This window comes from Zalophus californianus, chromosome 11 (genome assembly GCF_009762305.2).
Source record: "Zalophus californianus isolate mZalCal1 chromosome 11, mZalCal1.pri.v2, whole genome shotgun sequence".
Taxonomy (NCBI): domain Eukaryota; kingdom Metazoa; phylum Chordata; class Mammalia; order Carnivora; family Otariidae; genus Zalophus; species Zalophus californianus.
Genome location: NC_045605.1, coordinates 60,238,482 through 60,256,862, shown reverse-complemented (window position 1 = coordinate 60,256,862; position 18,381 = coordinate 60,238,482). Strand labels below are relative to the sequence as shown.

At 41.7% G+C, this 18,381-nt stretch overlaps 1 pseudogene; it reads left to right on the top strand.

The window, feature by feature from the left end:
• The first annotated feature begins 17,204 nt into the window (after positions 1 to 17,204).
• On the top strand, positions 17,205 to 18,113 carry LOC113913676 (annotated as a pseudogene).
• Positions 18,114 to 18,381: the final 268 nt, after the last annotated feature.

Here is an 18,381-nt window from a genome sequence, read left to right as displayed (position 1 = left end):
GCTCGGCATCAGGGAAATCCAAATCAAAACCTCAATGAGATACCACCTCACACCCGTCAGAATGGCTAAAATTAACAAGTCAGGGAACGACAGATGTTGGCGGGGATGTGGAGAAAGGGGAACCCTCCTACACTGTTGGTGGGAATGCAAGCTGGTGCAACCCCTCTGGAAAACAGTATGGAGGTTCCTCAAACAGTTGAAATTAGAGCTACCATTCAATCCAGCAATTGCACTTCTGGGTATTTACCCCAAAGATACAAATGTAGGGACCCGAAGGGGTACGTGCACCCCTATGTTTATAGCAGCAATGTCCACAATAGCCAAACTGTGGAAAGAGCCAAGATGTCCATCGACAGATGAATGGATAAAGAAGAGGTGGTATATATACACAATGGAATATTATGCAGCCATCAAAAGGAATGAGATCTTGCCATTTGCAACGATGTGGATGGAACTGGAGGGTGTTATGCTGAGTGAAATAAGTCAATCAGAGAAGGACATGTATCATATGACCTCACTGATATGAGGAATTCTTAATCTCAGAAACAAACTGAGGGTTGCTGGAGTGGTCGGGGGTGGGAGGGATGGGGTGGCTGGGTGATGGACATTGGGGAAGGTATGTGCTACGGTGAGCGCTGTGAATTGTGTAAGACTGTTGAATCACAGATCTGTACTTCTGAAACAAATAATGCAACATATTTTAAGAAAAAAGGAAAAGAAGAAGATAGCAGGAGAGGAAGAATGAAGGGGAGTAAGTCAGAGGGGGAGACGAACCGGGAGAGATGATGGACTCTGAAAAACAAACTGAGGTTTCTGGAGGGGAGGAGGGTGGGGGGATGGGTTAGCCTGGTGATGGGTATTGAGGAGAGCACATTCTGCATGGAGCACTGGGTGTTATGAACAAACAATGAATCATGGAACAGTACACCAAAACAAATGATGTAATATATGGTGATTAACATAACAATAAAAAGAAAAAAAATCTGGATTTAATTTCTGAGATAGTACACTATATTGATATAATTGAGATCTGTATTAAGTCCAAATCCCTTCTAACCAAATCATGGCAGTAAGCTGGTGAGTTCAGAAAACCCTGTGGCAGCACAATAAAGGTAAATGGGGATCCTCCCCCATGTGAAGGCAAACTGTGTGGTTGGCTCTTTTCCAAGAAGGAGATAGAGAAAGCATTTGCAAGATGAATCACTTAAGTATCAGCCTTCTTCACTCTTTATTTTTTGTATGATTGAAACCAGGTCTGAAACTGCTGAGCTGCGCAACTTACATAAGCCTCAATAGTCTACTACTAGTCTCCATGAGCCAAGTCCCTTTTCACTGGCCACACAGGTTGACTGTACAGAAAATTTGTTGGTACCAGCACTCCAACTTCCAGCATGTCATTCTAGTGGTAATCTTTTTACCTACCAAGTACTCCAAATTGTTCTAAGTGGACTCAGGCAGTTTCTGTGATTCCTACTTAGAATGTTCAATTAAAACTGGCCTAAGGGCAGATTTACATGCCTATGTTTTACAGTATTAGGTAGGGGAAGCAATCCAGTTGGACATAATATCCATCCCAATAATTCAGGTAAAGATGTGACCACCTCAAAGAGTCTGTTCAGGAATCCCAATTTTCATCTAAACTCCCGCCTTAATCCTATCAACTGTTGTATTTCCATATCCTCCTCCCAATCTAATCTTAGGCCCCATTAAGACTTCACCAACCAGTTTCAGATTCACAATACATTGACCTCCTGTAGCAAGGAGTCCAGAAAATTTTTTCTCCATCTGCCATTTTATCTACGTGTGTGCCAATGACCTTGGATCCCCAGGTGATGGTAAATGCCAGAAGCCTGGCCTCTGTCCTTAATCTATACCTTGATTAATCTGCCTAATCATAGCCCTGGGCACTTCCTGGTCAGGTTGTTCATCATAATCTTTGGCTTCCTTCTTTTAAATTCCTCCAGACGGGCAAATTAGGACAGACTTTGGGCCTTCCAATGTTGGAAGACGAAGAGGGTGTCCCTTTGGCCCACTCTGTCCTTAGTAGTGCTGCATCAACACCTTTGTTTCAATTCCATCATTGTCCACTTTATTCATCCTGTTTCTCAACCATCTGAACTTCTGTGCTGAGTAGGGGCCCTTGACTCTCCCCTTTGTCTCTCCTCTCTTAAGTATTTTAATTTTCTTGGCATCAGACCCATACAGGGAAGTGGAGAATAAATCTGAGAAGGCTTCTGCAGTGATCGTTCAATTTTGTAGCCATTGAATTACATTGGGTGCCCAAGAAAAGGGGCCCCTTAATCACAGCATTTACCATAACCCAGGTAACAGGCATATTCAGCAAGGGGAATATCCCAGTCTCATAAAGCCAAATCACATGGCTTACATAAGCATATAGGTTGCTTCATCTGGGGTGTCTTACTTTTACTTACTTTACAAGGGAACTTGAGCAGTCCCCCTTCTCAGGATAAACACATTATGGTGGTTTTTATCCAGCCCACCAGGCTGGCTGTTTCCCGCAGGGATAACCTCTAGTATGTCTGGATCAAGTACAGCCATCTGATCAACAGTAAGTTGCAGGTCCTATATCAACCAGACATGTTCTTCACTCTGCAGCATTTAAAACCAGTGTTGCAACACCCAAACTAGTTGCACTTATAATCCATTTTAGTAAAGTTTCTTTAGGAAGCTGATACTTATCCACAAAATGAGACCATTCCTTTATATCCCGGGTTTCAGTAGTTCCTTGGTTTTGCCCTCCCCCTACATTGATTACCTTCTTGGTGTGGTTAGAGCTGGTTACTTATAACTACTTTCTTCCATAATTGATTCTGTATTACATTTGCCTTCTTGTCAGCTAGTCACAGTTCTTTACCTGGTGGAGTGACGCAAACCTGCATTCCTGAAGGATCTTGGTCCTTTATGGTCCTGCCTCAGTTGCTGTAGCTTTCCATTGACCTTAATCACAGGGAATGGTAATACCAAGAGATGCCCTAGGGACTTTTCTGTATATCCAGACATAGTCTTTCTTACCTCCATTTTGGAGTGAGTACAAAGTTCCCCTTGGTAATAATGATCCATCACCCCAGCCAACACAGTAACTCCTTTCTTTGCCTTTGGATTCATACATGAGGATCTCACCATGGCCAGGTGGCAATCTTAACTTTCAGTTCAATGGAATCATTGTCTCCAGGTAGAAGCATTCCTTTCTTTTTTTTTTTTCTTATTTTTCTTAATTATGTTAAGTTAACCACCATACAGTACATCATTAGTTTTTGATGTAGTGTTCCATGATTCAATTAGTTGTGTATAATACCCAGTGCTTATCATAACACATGCCCTCCTTAATACCCATCACCCAGCTACCCCATCCCCCTAACTCCCTCCCCTCTGAAACCCTCAGTTTGTTTCCCAGAGTCCATGTTTTCTCATGGTTTGTCTCCCTCTGATTTCCCCCTTCAGTTTTCCCTTCCTTCCCCTATTGTCCTCTGTGCTATTCCTTATGTTCCACGTATGAGTGAAACCACATGATAATTGTCTTTCTCTGCTTGACTTGTTTCACTTAGCGTAATACCCTCCAGTTCCATCCATGTTGATGCAAACGGTGGGTATTCATCCTTTCTGATGGCTGAGTAATATTCCATTATATATATAAAGCACATCTTCCTTATCCATTTATCTGTGGAAGGGCATCTCGGCTCCTTCCACAGTTTGGCTATTGTGGACATTACTATGAACATTGGGGTGCATGTGTCCCTTTTCACTACATCTGTATCTTTGGGGTAAATACCTAGTTGTGCAATTGCTGGGTTGTAGGGTAGCTCTATTTGTAACTTTTTGAGGAACCTCTATACTGTTTTCCAAAAAGGCTGTACCAGCTTGCATTCCCACCAAGAGTATAAGAGGGTTCCCCTTTCTCCACATCCTAGCCAGCATTTGTTGTTTCCTGACTTTTTAATTTTTGCCATTCTGACTGGTTTAAGGTGGTATCTCAGTGTGGTTTTGATTTGAATTTCCTGGGTGACTAATGATGAACATTTTTTCATGTGTCTGTTAGCCATTTGTATGTATTTGGAGAAGTGTCTGTTCATGTCTTCTGCCCATTTTTTTTACTTATTTTTCGGGTGTTGAGTTTGAGAAGTTCTTTATAGATCTTGAATACCAGCCTTTTATCTGTAGTGTCATTTGCAAATATCTTCTCCCATTCCATGGGTTGCCTCTTAGTTTTGATGACTGTTTTCTTTGCTGTGCAGAAGCTTTTTATCTTGATGAAGTTCCAAAAGTTCATTTTTGCTTTGTTTCCCTTGCCTTTGCAGATGTTTCTTGAAAGAAGTTGCTGTGGCTAATGTCGAAGAGGTTACTGCCTATGTTCTCCTCTAGGATTTTCATGGATTCCTGTCTCACATTGAGGTCTTTCATCCATTTTGAGTTTATCTTTGTATATGGTATAAGAGAGTGGTCTAGTTTCATTCTTGTGCATGTGGCTGTCCAATTTTCCCAGCACCATTTTTTAAAGAGACTGTCTTTTTTCCATTGGATATTTTTTCCTGCTTTGTTGAAGATTAGTTGACCATAGAGTTGAGGTTCCATTTCTGGGTTCTCTATTCTGTTCCATTGATCTATATGTCTGTTTTTGTGCCAGGACTATACTGTCTTGATGATCACAGCTGTAATATAGCTTGAAGTCACACATTGTGATGCCCCCAGTTTTGGTTTTCTTTTTCAACATTCCCTTGGTTATTCCGGGTTTTTTCTGGTTCCATACAAATTTTAGGATTGTTTGTTCCAGCTGTTTGAAAAATGCCAGTAGTATTTTAATAGGGATGGCATTGAAAATGTAGATTGCTCTGGGCAGTTTAGTCATTTTAACCATCTTTATTCTTCCAATCCATGAGCATGGAATGTTTTTCCATCTCTTCGTGTCTTCCTCAATTCTTTCCTAGGTGTTCTGTAGTTTCTAGAGTATAGATCCTTTGCCTCTTTGGTTAGGTTTATTCCTAGGTATCTTATGGTTTTTGGTGCTATTGTAAATGTAATTAATTCCCTAATTTTTCTTTCTACAGTTAGTGTATAGAAAAGCAATTGATTTTTGTATCCTGCCACATTGCTGAATTGCTGTATGAGTTCTAGTAATTTGGGGGTGGAGTCTTTTGGGTTTTCCACATAAAGTATCATGTCATCTGAGAGAGAGAGAGCTTGACTTCTTTGCCAATTTGAATGTGTTTTATTTCTTTTTGTTGTCTGATTGCTGTTGCTAGGACTTCTAGTACTACATTGAACAATAGTGGTGAGAGTAGGTATCCCTGTCATGTTCCTGACCTTAAGGGAAAAGCTCTCAGCTTTTCCCCATTGGGGATGATATTCGTTGTGGGCTTTTCATAGATGGTTTTTATGATATTGAGGAATGTTCCCTCTATCCCTACACTGTGGAGTGTTTTAATCAGGAAAGGATGCTGTATTTTGTCAAATGCTTTTTCTCTATCAATTGAGAGGACCATATGGTTCTTATATTGTCTTTTATTAATGTGCTCTGTCACGTTGATTTGTGAATGTTGAATCACCCTTGCATCCCAGGAATAAATCCCATCTGGTCGTGATGGATAATCCTCTTAATGTACGTTGGATCCTATTGGTTAGTATTTTGGTGAGAATTTTGGCATCTATATTCATCAGGGATATTGTAATTCTTTTTGCTGGGGTCTTTGTCTGGTTTTGGGATCAAGGTAATGCTGGCCTCAAAGAACAAGTTTGGAAGTTTCCCTTCTGTTTCTATTTTTTGAAACAGCTTCTGTAGAATAGGTATGATTTCTTCTTTAAGTGTTTGGTAGGATTCCCCTGGGAATCCATCTGGCCCTGGACTCTTGATTTTTGGGAGGTTTTTAATCACTGCTTCAATTTCATCACTGGTTATTGGTCTATTCAGATTGTCTATTTCTTCCTGTTGAATCTTGGTAGTTTATAAGTTTCTAGGAAGGCATCCATTTCTTCCAGGTTGCTTAATTTGTTGGCATATAGTTGCTGCTAATAATTTCTTATAATTGTTTCTACTTCCTTGATGTTAGCCGTGATCTCTCCCCTTTCCCTCCCTTTTCATTCATGATTTTATTAATTTGGGTCCTTTCTCTTTTCTTTTGGATAAGTCTGGCCAGAGGTTTAACAATCTTAATTCTTTCAAAGAACCAGCTTCTACTTTCGTCGATCTGTTCTACTTTTTTTCTGGTTTCTATTTCATTGATCTCTGCTCTAATCTTTATTATTTGTCTTCTGCTTGGTTTAAGTTTTATTTGCTCTTCTTTCTCCAGCTCCTTTAGGTTTAAGTTTTGCTTGTGCATTCGGGATTTTTCTACTTTTTTGAGTGAGGCTTCTATGGCTATGTATTTCCCCCTTGGGACCATCTTTACGGTACCCCATAGGTTTTGGACCAATGTGTTTTCCATTCTCATTAGTTTCCATGAATTGTTTAAGTTCTTCTTTAATTTTCTGGTTGAACCAATCATTCTTTAGCAGGATGCTCTTTAGCTTCCAAGTGTTTGAATTCATTCCAAGTTTTTTCTTGTGATTGAGTTCCAGTTTCAAAGCATTGTGGTCTGAAAATATGCAGGGAATTATCTCAATCTTTTGGTATCAGTTGAGGCCTGATTTGTGACCCAGTATGTGGTCTATTCTGGAGAAAGTTCCATGTGCGTTTGAGAAGAATGAGTATTCTGTTTTATGGTGGAATGTTTTGTATATATCTACAAAGTCCATCTGGTCCAATGTGTCATTCAAAGCTCTTGTTTCTTTGATCTTTTGCTTAGATGATCTGTCCATTGCTGAGAGTGGAGTGTTGAGGTCTCCTACTAATAATGTATTATCTATATGATGCTTTATTTTGGTTACCAGTTGGCTTATGTAGTTGGCTGCTCTGATATTGGGGGTGTAGATATTTACAACTGTTAGATCTTCTTGTTGGATAGACCCTTTAAGTATGATATAGTGTCCCTCTACATCTCTTACTATAGTATTTAGCTTAAAATCTAATTTGTCTGATATGAGAATTGCTACCCCAGCTTTCTTTTGAGGTCTGTTTGCATGATAAATGGTTCTCCATCCCCTCATTTTCAATCTGGAGGTGTCTTTAGGTTCAAAATGGTATCTTGTAGACAGCATATGGATGGGTCATGACTTTTTATCCAATCTGCAATCCTATGCCATTTCATGGGAGCATTTATGCCATTCACTTTGAGAGTGACTACTGAAAGATGAATTTAATGCTATCATATTGCCTGTAAAGTCCCTGTTTCCATAGATTGTCTCTATAAATTTCTGGTCTATATTACTCTTGGGGTCTTTCTTCTTTTATAGAATCCTCTTTAATATTTCTTGCAGGGCTGGCTTGATGGTCACATATTTTCAGTTTCTCCTGGTCCTGGAAGCTCCTTGTCTCTCCATCCATTCTGAATGACAACCTTGCTGGATAAAGTATTCTTGGTTGCATGTTCTTCACATTTAGTACCCTGAATATGTCTTGCCAGCCCTTTCTGGCTTGCCAGGTCTCTGTGGATAGGTCTGACATTATTCTGATGTCCCTCCCTCTGTACGTAAGAAATCTCTTCCCCATAGCTGCTCTCAGGATAGCTTCCTTGGCTCTAAGAGATTTGCATGTTTTGCTATTATATGCCAGGGTTTTGGTCTGTTTTTATTGATCTTGGGAGGGGTCCTCTCGGCCTCTTGGACGTGAATGCTTGTTTGCTTGTTTCCTTCCCCAGATTAGGGAAGTTCTCAGCTATGATTTGCTCAAATATACCTTCTACTCCTCTCTCTCTTCACCCCCTCAGGGATCCCAATAATTCTGACACTGAAACATTTCACGGCATCATTGATCTCTCTAAGTCTGTTCTCATGGGCTTCTAGCTGTTCATCCCAATCCTCCTTGGCTTCCTTCCTATCAGCTTATCTTCTAGATAACTAATTCGTTCGTCTGCCTCATTTACCCTGGCTGTTAGAGTATCCAGTTTAGACTGCATCTCATTCGTAGCATTTTAAGTTTGGCCTGATTAGATCTCATTTCTGCCCTTAGAGATACAATATTGTTGCTAATGGTTTTCTCAAGCCTGGATATCAACTTCATAATTTCTACCCTGATGTCTATCTCTGACATCTTGCTTATATCCATATCCATTAGGTCTGTGGCAGAGGCCATTGTCTCTGGTTCTTTTCTTTGTTGGGAGCTCCTCCTCCTAGTCATTCTGTTGAGAGGTGGTTGAAGGAATGTACAGAGTCCAAAATATCAACCACAACCTGGGCAAGATGCACCCATGTAGGGACCATAGGGTGATTGTCCTCTTGTTTTTCCAGCGTGTCTTTTGGGGGAGGGGCCTGCTGTGCTGTTTCTCAGGCAACCCTGCTTGGTCGGAGTTGCCCTACCCTCTGTTGGGTGACTGGGCTCAGTGGAAACCTGTTTTTTGAGGTTTTGTTCTCTAGCGGCTTTCCAGGCCTCTTCCGAGGGTCAGAGCAAAAATGGCCTCACCCAAACCTCTGTCACAGAGCAGAGAAATTGCAGTCTGCTCTTCACTGAGCCCTCCAGGCCACACAGTCTCCATTTCTGTCTGCGCTGCTGAAAACCTCAGCCTTCCAAGGTGGTGTGTGCCCTCAGCGACTATCCCAGAGACCGACCCCAGGGCCCAGGCATGTGTCTGCTCTTGGTGTTTCTAAAACTAGGAGTGGCCCCATGCTTGTGCATGGGTACCCACAGCTCCTGCATCCTCTCTGAGTGATGCTCTAAAGCCCTTTCCCAGCCACTACCTCTCTGTGCATTTTTGCCATGTCCAGGCACAGGACACTTTTGCCCTCCGGTGTTACCACTTTCCAGGCTCCAGCTTATGGAGGCTCCCTCCCCCTTCTGTTTATTTTCCAATATCTCCCCGCAGATTCACGACTCCACCCTCAGAAGCATTCCTTTCTTTAGAACTAAGACCTGTAGGGTAAGAGGGCCTAAGATTGTAGAAACAGAAAGCATAAAATTTAGCTAATAGGTTAGGGATAATAGTGGTACCACTCCCATTGCTACCTCTTAATTCCTAGACCTGTGAATAGTGGCTACGGGAGAAATAGTACCATATATTGGATGCTGATTCAGAGCACATGGAGCCTTCTGGAGAACATTTTGCAACCCTGAAATGTATTGCCCCTAGCTAGTGCTATAAATGAGTCTTCAGAGGGCCATTCGTCTATTTTACCAAGACAGCTGCTTCAGGATGGCAGGAAACATGGTAATACCTGTGGATTCCATAACATTAGGTCCATTGCCACATTTCATGGAAGCAATACTGTGTAGAACACTATGATTAGGAATGAGTTATTCTGAGTCCACATATAGTAGTTTGGTGGAAGCACTGTGTACAGGGAAGGCAAAAATCATATGAAGCGTTAAGTTGTCTATTCAAGGTTAAGTCCTGAGTGGCTCAGTTGATTAAGCATCTGCCTTTGGCTCAGGTCATGATCCCAGGTCCTAGGATCAAGCCCCAGGTTGGGCTCCCTGCTCAGCAGGGAATCTGCTTCTCCCTCTGTCTAACCCTTCTGCTCATGTTCTCTCTCTCTCTCTCTAATAATTAACTTTTTTAAAGATTTTATTTAAGGGTCTACTCCAATAAGAACAAAATACTTCCACCATGATGGTTGTAGTCCAGTGTAATCAATGTCACCAGGTAGTTGGCTGATCACTTTGGGGAGTGGTGTCATATCAGAGACTCAGTGTTAGTCTCTGCTACTGGCAGATGAGGAATTCAGCAGTGACCACAGTCAGGTTGGTGTTAGCGAGTGGAAGTCCATATTGCTGAGGCCGTGCATTCCTGCCACCATGGCCACTTTGTTCATTAGCCCAAATAGGCAGTGTTTGTAGTGGCTGGGGAAAAAAGGCTCACTGATATCCATAGAACAGGTCATCCTACCCACTTGATTATTAAATCCTCCTCTGCTGAAGTCACCCTTTGGTGAGCAAATATCTTGGTTTGTTTTTTGTGGGGTTTTTTTGTTGTTGGCTTTTTTTTTCCCCATTCAGAAAAGTCTATCATCCCCAGATTTCCTTGTTACCAATTATTCTAATCTTATTTCTTCAAGTCCCTGACCATCCAGACAAACCATTGCCCACAGCCCATGAACCAATATGTAATTGTGCCTCTAGCCCCTTCTTCTTCCAAGAAAAATAAATCCAAAGTGCTCAAAGTCCTGACCACTGCAGGGATTTCCCTTCACCTCTGTCCTTCATGAATGTCCCAGAAAGACTGCTTCAAGCACTATACTCCCTACTTTGAGGTGGCACCTGCATATTTTACAGAACCATCTTTAAGCAAGCCCTAAGTCTTGTCTCCCTCTTCATGAGGAAGAACTCTCCATGAGGCCCTAGGTACAGGCATAGAAAGAGAAGGTATAGCAGGGGTTGGGACCATGGATATTTGGACCACTTCATGTAACTGGTACCTTCAGGGCCTTCTTGAGCCTGGTCGTATATAGACCACTTGTATTTGGTGGAGTGCTGCTGTTCACACTCACTTCATGGATGGGTGGGTCAGGTAAGACCCAGTTTATGATGAGCATCTCCAGTCACATGGTAACCTGATGGCCCATGTACAAGCATTTAGCCTCTACTAAGGCTGAATAGTAGACTAAGAGCTGTTTCTTAAATGGAGAGTTGTTATCCACAGAAGATGGCAGGGCTTTGCTCTAAAATCCTAAGGCCCTGCACAACAGTTCACCTATAAGGGCCTGCCAAAGGCTCCAATCAGCATTCCCACCTGCCACTGATATTTCAAGCACCATTGGATTTGCTGGATCATATGGCCCAAGTGGCAGGGCAGCTCGCACAGCAGCCTGGGCCTGGTGCAAATTGTATTTCTATACCCCACTAAAAACGAGAAGCTTTTTGGATCACTCAGTAAGTGGTCCCAAGTAACACACCCAGAAGAGGAATATGTCTCTGAAAACACAAAGAAGCTCACTTGGCATTGTTCCCCTTTTGATTATAGGAGGGGCCAAATGCAACAGCTGGTCCTTCACCTTAGAAAGGGGTATCTCAACAGACCTCATACCACTGGACCCATAAATGTTTCACTGAGATAAAAGGACTTGAATGTAATAGACTGTATTTCATAGAAAAGTTTTAGGTTCACAGTGAAATTAAACAGAGTACAGACTTCCCATTTACCCCCTGTCCCTGACACATGCATAGCCACTTTTATTACCAATATATCCAACCAGAATAATGAAACCTACATGGATGCAGTATGGGGATCCTGCCAGTTGCTGAGTGTGTCCATTTCTATTATGCATTCTGAAATTGGTAAATAACCAAAGGATCAATTTGGGTACCCATTTAGCTCAGAGTAACGTGGATTTGAGCTGAAACTCAATCACCCTACTTCTATAGGCCCTACTAGGATTGGACTACAGTAATATTTGGGGTATACTAGAATTAGTGTCCATTCAGAGCCAGTGTCTAGTAGTTCCCCAAAAGGTCTGATTATTTTTTTCTAGGAATACTGTGATCAACTAGTCAAAGCCCTAGGTCTATACTAGTCAGAAAATCCTAATTGGTACTTTGACTCTGCTGTCCATCACCGTAACCATGCCCACCTTGTCTTTGGCAATTAAGCCCTACCACTTGGATACTGGCATGGCAGGAGCCAATTACTCCCATTGAATGTAGACTCTAAGGCCTGGCCTGCAGAAGAGAGTAATCACAGAGCTCTTCAAAGATGATGGGGTTCCCCTCACAAACTAATTTGTCACAGTTGTGAAAGGTGTATTCTCTGGGCACTGTAAGGGTGTGTGAGCAGACCTTAAATAACCAATCTACTTTAACATTCCATTTCCAGTCTCTGAATTCCTTTCTGTACAGTTTTTCAAGGCAAATTTGGCATTTTAAGTTAATTTATTGTGAGCCACCTTTTGGTCCATGTTTCAGCCAACAAACCAAACTGTTAGAGACCTTTTCTAACTCCCTAAGTTGCAACATTAAATCTAGAGTCTCTGCTTATTGGACTCACCTCCACAAACTTGACCAGATCCCATTTTATCTTCCTTCAACTATTACCCAATACCCTTATTATCCATTCCCACACATATTCTCTGGATTTGTCTGTATGAATTAGAAAAGTCAAGTTCTTTTGGAATGTAGTGCTCTTTCTCATAGGTAACACGGTATGGTATACCCCATCTTCAGGGCTCTTTCTGGGACTTGAGTATAGTAATAAGCCTAAAAATAGAGTGGAAGTGGATCCTAAAGAGAACCTGCATTATCCTGTATGGCAACTGCCTTAGGGGAAGTCACTACAGTTTCCTCAGCCAATTTAGGATTAATCCCCTTCAGACAGGTAGAGAGGCCTCTTCCACTGGCAAAGAAGATTCATCAGAATGAAGGGGCTCAATGTCCCAGCCTTATCAGGGTCTTCTCCTGTACCTCCATTCCAACTTTCAGGATCCCATTTCTTCCCAATCAAGACCCTTACTTTCTTAGAGACCCTGCAAGACTGAGTTCAACTTGCATTGTAATTGAGTCAGTCCCAGGATAATATTCTGTGAGGTTGTTTGTTTGTTTGTTTGTTTGTTTGTTTTCCCCAGCAGTCTCAGCCCTGTGGCCACAGGGCACACATAGACACTGTCAGGTCATTTATGTAGTTCTTGAGCTGGGAATTCGAATGTCTGAGCTCATCTTTTTTTTCCCCACTTTGTCCAGTGATATTAGGAATAACCAGCCAATTCCATTCTACTTATTAATTTGACAAATGTTTGAAGCTATCCTACATGGTCACCTATAACCTTGCCTCCTATAAGTGTTTGATTACAAGTATCCAGTGGTATTACTTCAGGTATCTCTATTGCCCTATCATGCCATGAACTGTTCATTCCTTCTTTACTGCTGGAAAATGTGGTGTTTTAAAATATAATCAGATTGGAGAATCAATTCTAGACACCAGAATCAATTTAGAAAACTCCTCTTTACAGGTCTGTTCTTCTAGTTTCCAAAAGCTGAATTTAGGAGTTTCCAGAGAAACAGAACCAGAGGGTGTGTGTGTGTGTGTGTGTGTGTGTGTGTGTGTGTGTGTGTGTGTACATAATGGGATATTACTCAGCTATCAAAAAAAAAATGAAATCGTGCCATTTGCAACAAGTGGTTGGAGCTAGAGTGTATGTATTATGCTAAGTGAAATAAGTCAGAGAAAGACAAATACCATATGATTTCACTCATGTGGAATTTAAGAAACAACAGGTGAACATAGGGGAAAGAAAAAAGAGGCAAGCCATAAAAGGGACTCTTAGCTATAGAGAATAAACAGGGTTGGTGGAGGGGAGGTGGGCAGGGGGATGGGCTCAATGGGTGGTGGGTATTAAAGACACTTGTGATGAGCACTGGGTGTTACGTGTAAATGATGAATCACTAAATTCTCCTGAAACTAATATTACACTATATGTTAACTAGAATTTAAATAAAAATTTGAAACAAAAAGAGAACATTTCCAACCTTGCTGTATTTTCTGAAATCATTAAATCATTCTCCCCACTTCATTTAAGAATATTATGTGGTAGAAAAAATGGGAAAAGAAACTGTTCAAAATAAATTGGCCACAAATTGTTCAAATACAGAAAAACATTCACACTGTAGAAATAAAATGAAAACAAGGTTTTCCTTTGTTCATCTACACAATGGATATTTCAAAAATTACTGAAGGGCAATTTAGCAAATGAACTCATTTGACACTGGGCTAAACATAAACTGGAAGAACGCTTTTGGAAAGCACTTTGACAATAGGATTCATTTGTCCTGAACAATGGTCAGTAATCTACCTTCTGGGATCCTCTCCTACGGCTGAAGAGAAAAAATATTGATAACTGTATCACTTGGCATATAAAAACTGAAATGAGCCCACTACTCTGAGAAGTGAAAAAGTAACCACACATTGTATAGACACACACTGTAATTTGTGATTACAAGTCTTGGTTTTTTTTTTTTTTAAGATTTATTTGAAAGAGAGAACATGAACAGGTGGGGCTGTGGGTGGACAGAGGGAGAAGCAGGGACCCCCAACGCACCCCCATATCATGACCTGAGCTGAAGGCAGACACTTAATTGACTGAGCCACCCAGGTGTCCCACAAATCTTGTTTTTAAGCAAACATGCTTTTTTAAAAAGCAGAAGGGAAAATTACAGTGTTGGTGAAATATACATAGTACATAAAGTAAATCTAGGCATAGCTTAGATTTCTTTTAAAATAATATAAGTAATAACTAAAGTATCCATATGGATTATATCAACATCTGGTGGTTTTCCACCCTTCTTTTGTGAACTTTCTCCCAGTGTCCCCCTTGGAGTCCTTAAAATACCTCAGGCTTGGGGGTTGGGTAGTCAGAGAACAGTCAAGAACACCAGCCAGGGGAATAGAAGTTAAGTCTATAACCTAGTCCTGGGAGTGGAGTGGGATTAGGAGCTGAAGACTGTTCCCAACGTGGGATAAATAAAGGTCCAGAGGGATGGGCACAGATTTCTTTGTGCAGCCCTTGGGAAATAACTGGCTATTTTCAGCACCTGGATAAAGAGGACACAGGACAAAATAGTGAAGAGAGCAGGGCTATGGCCTCCCTTGACTCTAAATTTGTCCAAGCATCCAGACAAGAGGTGACCCCTGTAAGGAACACAGCCTAGAGCTCTGTGGACAGCACTCCCAATGGGTAAGTACATTCCAGAGAGGGGGGTCAAAGTCACTGGGAGTAAACTCCAAGTTCCAGAAACTATATTTGTCTTCTGGGTCAACGAGGGCTTATTTTTTCCTGGGTCTAGTCAAAAGTAGAATAAATAGAGCACAATTTGGCCTGGGTTATGAAGAAAAAGGAGAAACCTGAAGGCAAGAACCTCATTGCCTAGTACTGTCCATCAGGACACAAGAGGAAAAATTGGACTATTCTAGCCTTATTGGGCCTCTGGTCTCTTGCCCCACAGTCAGACAACCTTCTCTCCTCAGCTGATCCTTATACCATCAGCAGGTCTCTTCAACTGACTGTGCCCATGTTAAAAAAGCTACTCATATAGTTAGGAAAGAAGGCTATGGAGTCACCAAGGTCCTATGGAAATGGTACTATGTGTCGATGTTCTGTGGAACAGAGGGGAGGAGTAGGTAAGGAGGGAACACAGTGCCTATTCCAGAGACTAGGCTTCCTGACACTTGACCCGCGTGCTCACACACACGCTCACATTTATAAACAGTTCATTTAATACATGAATCAACTCTACGGTAGCTATTCCTTCATTTCACAGACTAGGAAACAGGATTGAAAGCAGAGGCAAAGAGTATACACTCCCTAAATCAGAGTCAGAAACAGCAGTTAGCATTTGAAACTAAGTCTGTCTTGCTGCTAATCCATATTTATTTTGCCATAACAAAACCTCTTTCTCAGGAGCCTCAGACCTACCAGGATGCTTCTTATAGGACTTGCAGACACTGGTCACCAGTGTCCAGGTGGGGAAGGCTTTATGCGGGCTGACACAGAAAATGTTTCTCTATAATGTTCTAGGTAAAGTGACACAATTCCAGTGCTACAACCTAGTTCAGACCACCCCTTTAAGATGCCAGTTATCAACTTGGTGGATTTTATTTTTATATATATTCATATTCTTCTTCTCCCAGCCCAAAATTTGGGTCTGGCACAAATCAGTTAGAAATCTGGGTTTAAGTCCATCCTATGAACATTAATTCTTTTTGTGATAAGTAATCTACCTTACATTGAGTAATCAGGCCTCTTTCTGCTTTGGATTGGTGGTCTATCACAATATTTTTAGACAACACTTATTTCTCCTTGGTGTGAGATAGAATTGTATATTTTTTTAGTGTTCCCCTTAAGTCCCTGTCCCATCTATGTAATTCCTAGACTTTTGAGACCTCCTTAAAGATGTCCCATGTATCAGGGAAACATAGGAAACTATGCCAATTTGCAGAATCTAAAGTTCTGATCTGCTCCCCATAGTGAACAGTAAGAATTCAGGGAAAGAAAGTTGCTGCCATGTGCCAAGAACCTCATACTAATTTAATTTTTTCTTTATAATTATCCTTTGTAGTTGATACTCTCCCCATATTTTATATGGAAAAAAATGAGACATCAAGAGGTTAGGCTACTTGCCCAGATACAGAGTAAGAGAAAGGTCTGCAATGGGAAATCTGGTTTATTAGATGGCAAAGCTTGTGCTCTGAGCTGCCTCTGTGGTACGGCCTCCAGGACATCTTTCCTGTCCTGTCTGTCCAATCTGTCTGTCCAATAAATCCACAGAATCTCACATTTGAGCTAAGGACAATGACTTCACATGTTATCACTTACTGGAATATTAAAGTACTTAATTCACAGAATTGCTGAAGTGGGTGAGTTAATGTAACAAAAACACTTGTGGAACATTTTGAAGTTCACAAAACTCATTTTTCTTTTCAGCACCCAATCAGTGGCTGACCAGGAAGTAAACAAACTTGTAAAAATTTATGTTGGAGCTAGAATTAGGAATCCCTGAGGATACATAGGGGCATTTTTATGCTTATTTGTCATGGAAATGTCTAAAATATAAATAGCAATTATAAGAATATTTTAAATGTGCATGGGCTTGTTTGAGACAATTGGGAATTTAGTGACGACTCACCCACTCTGGTATAGACTACAGATCCCAAAGAAGCCTTTTAGAAGGGAAATAATCTGGGATGGGCCTTGAAGAATGGGGGAAATTTGTCTAGGTAAAACCAAAAAGGTGGTGACACCTCTCAGCAAAAACATGGCTGTGTGAAGAGTCACCATGGTGAGGATGGGGAGTCTGAGACTTAATATTGCTGAGATTCTGATGGGAAACAGCAGGATGGCAACCCTAAAACAGGACAGGACTTGAATTAAACTCCACGCTCTTGGGGTACCTGGGTGGCTAAGTCGGTTAAGCTTATTTTATTAGAGAAGCCAATGCTTCCTTAACAAAATAAAAGGCACCTGGGTTTCCTTAATAAAATAAAAGGCACCCCCACAGTTTCTTTAATAAAATCTGTAATATATCAAGTAGACATTCAGAATTCTTTATTATAGGTTCCACCAATTGCACAGGATGAAAATAAGAATCTAGTAGTCTACAGTTTTCAGAGACAATCTCTCTCACAAGAGTAAAAATCTAATAAGCATTCCTATCTCCTGGATACTCCACTGCCTGAAACATGTTCATGTCTAATGATGCCTGCTTGGTGCCTGGTTCTTTCTAGCTTACGGGCATTCCAGGGATGCAATCCCTGCACATCTGGCTCTCCATTCCCTTCAGCTCTATGTACCTGGTGGCTGTAGTGGGAATTGTGGCCATCCTGGCAGTGATAAAGGTGGAATGCAGTCTGCACCAACCCATGTACTTCTTCCTGTGTATGTTGGCTGTCATTGACTTGATCCTGTCAACATCTACCATGCCCAAACTGCTAGCCGCCTTCTGGTTTGGTGCCCACAACATTGACCTGGATGCCTGCTTGACCCAGATGTTCTTCATTCACTGCTTTGCCACTGTTGAGTCAGGAATCTTCCTTGCCATGACTTTTGACCGTTATGTGGCCATCTGTGACCCATTACGCCACACCTTGGTGCTCACTCATGCAGCAGTGGGTCTTTTGGGCCTGGCTGCCCTCCTCCGTGGAGTACTCTACATTGGACCCCTGCCCCTGATGATTCGCCTGAGACTGCCTCTTTACCGGACCCAAATCATTGCCCATTGCTATTGTGAACACATGGCCATAGTTACCTTGGCATGTGGTGACACAACAGTCAACAACTTATATGGAATGGGAATTGGCTTCCTGGTATTGATCCTGGATTCATTTGCCATCACCGCCTCCTGTGTGATGACTTTCAGCATTGTAACGGGGTTGGCCACCCCTGAAGCTAGGCTTAAAACCCTAGGGACATGTAGTTCCCACATTTGTGCCATTCTTGTCTTCTCTATCCCCATGGCTGTTTCTTCTCTCACTCACCACTTTGGCCATCATGTGCCTCCCCATATCCATATTCTTTTGGCCAACCTTTACCTCCTCATCCCACCCATCCTCAACCCCGTTGTCTATGCAGTCCACACCACACAGATTTGAGAGAGACTTCTCCTTGTCCACTCAACCCAAGTGACCGTTCTGCATCTGTGGGGCATACAGATAATGATGGCAGAAAAAGACTCTGACTGGGGAAGCCAGCGCAGTAACACCCACGCAACTGGGTCTTACCTGAGGTGTGGTGATAAAAGTCTAAGAAGAATGCTAGAATATATTCCCCATAACTGTGGATTTTCTCAAAGTGGAGAGAAGAATATCTGAATGGGGAAATCAGGGTATGAGGTTGTTTGTGGTTTTTTTAAGATTTTAT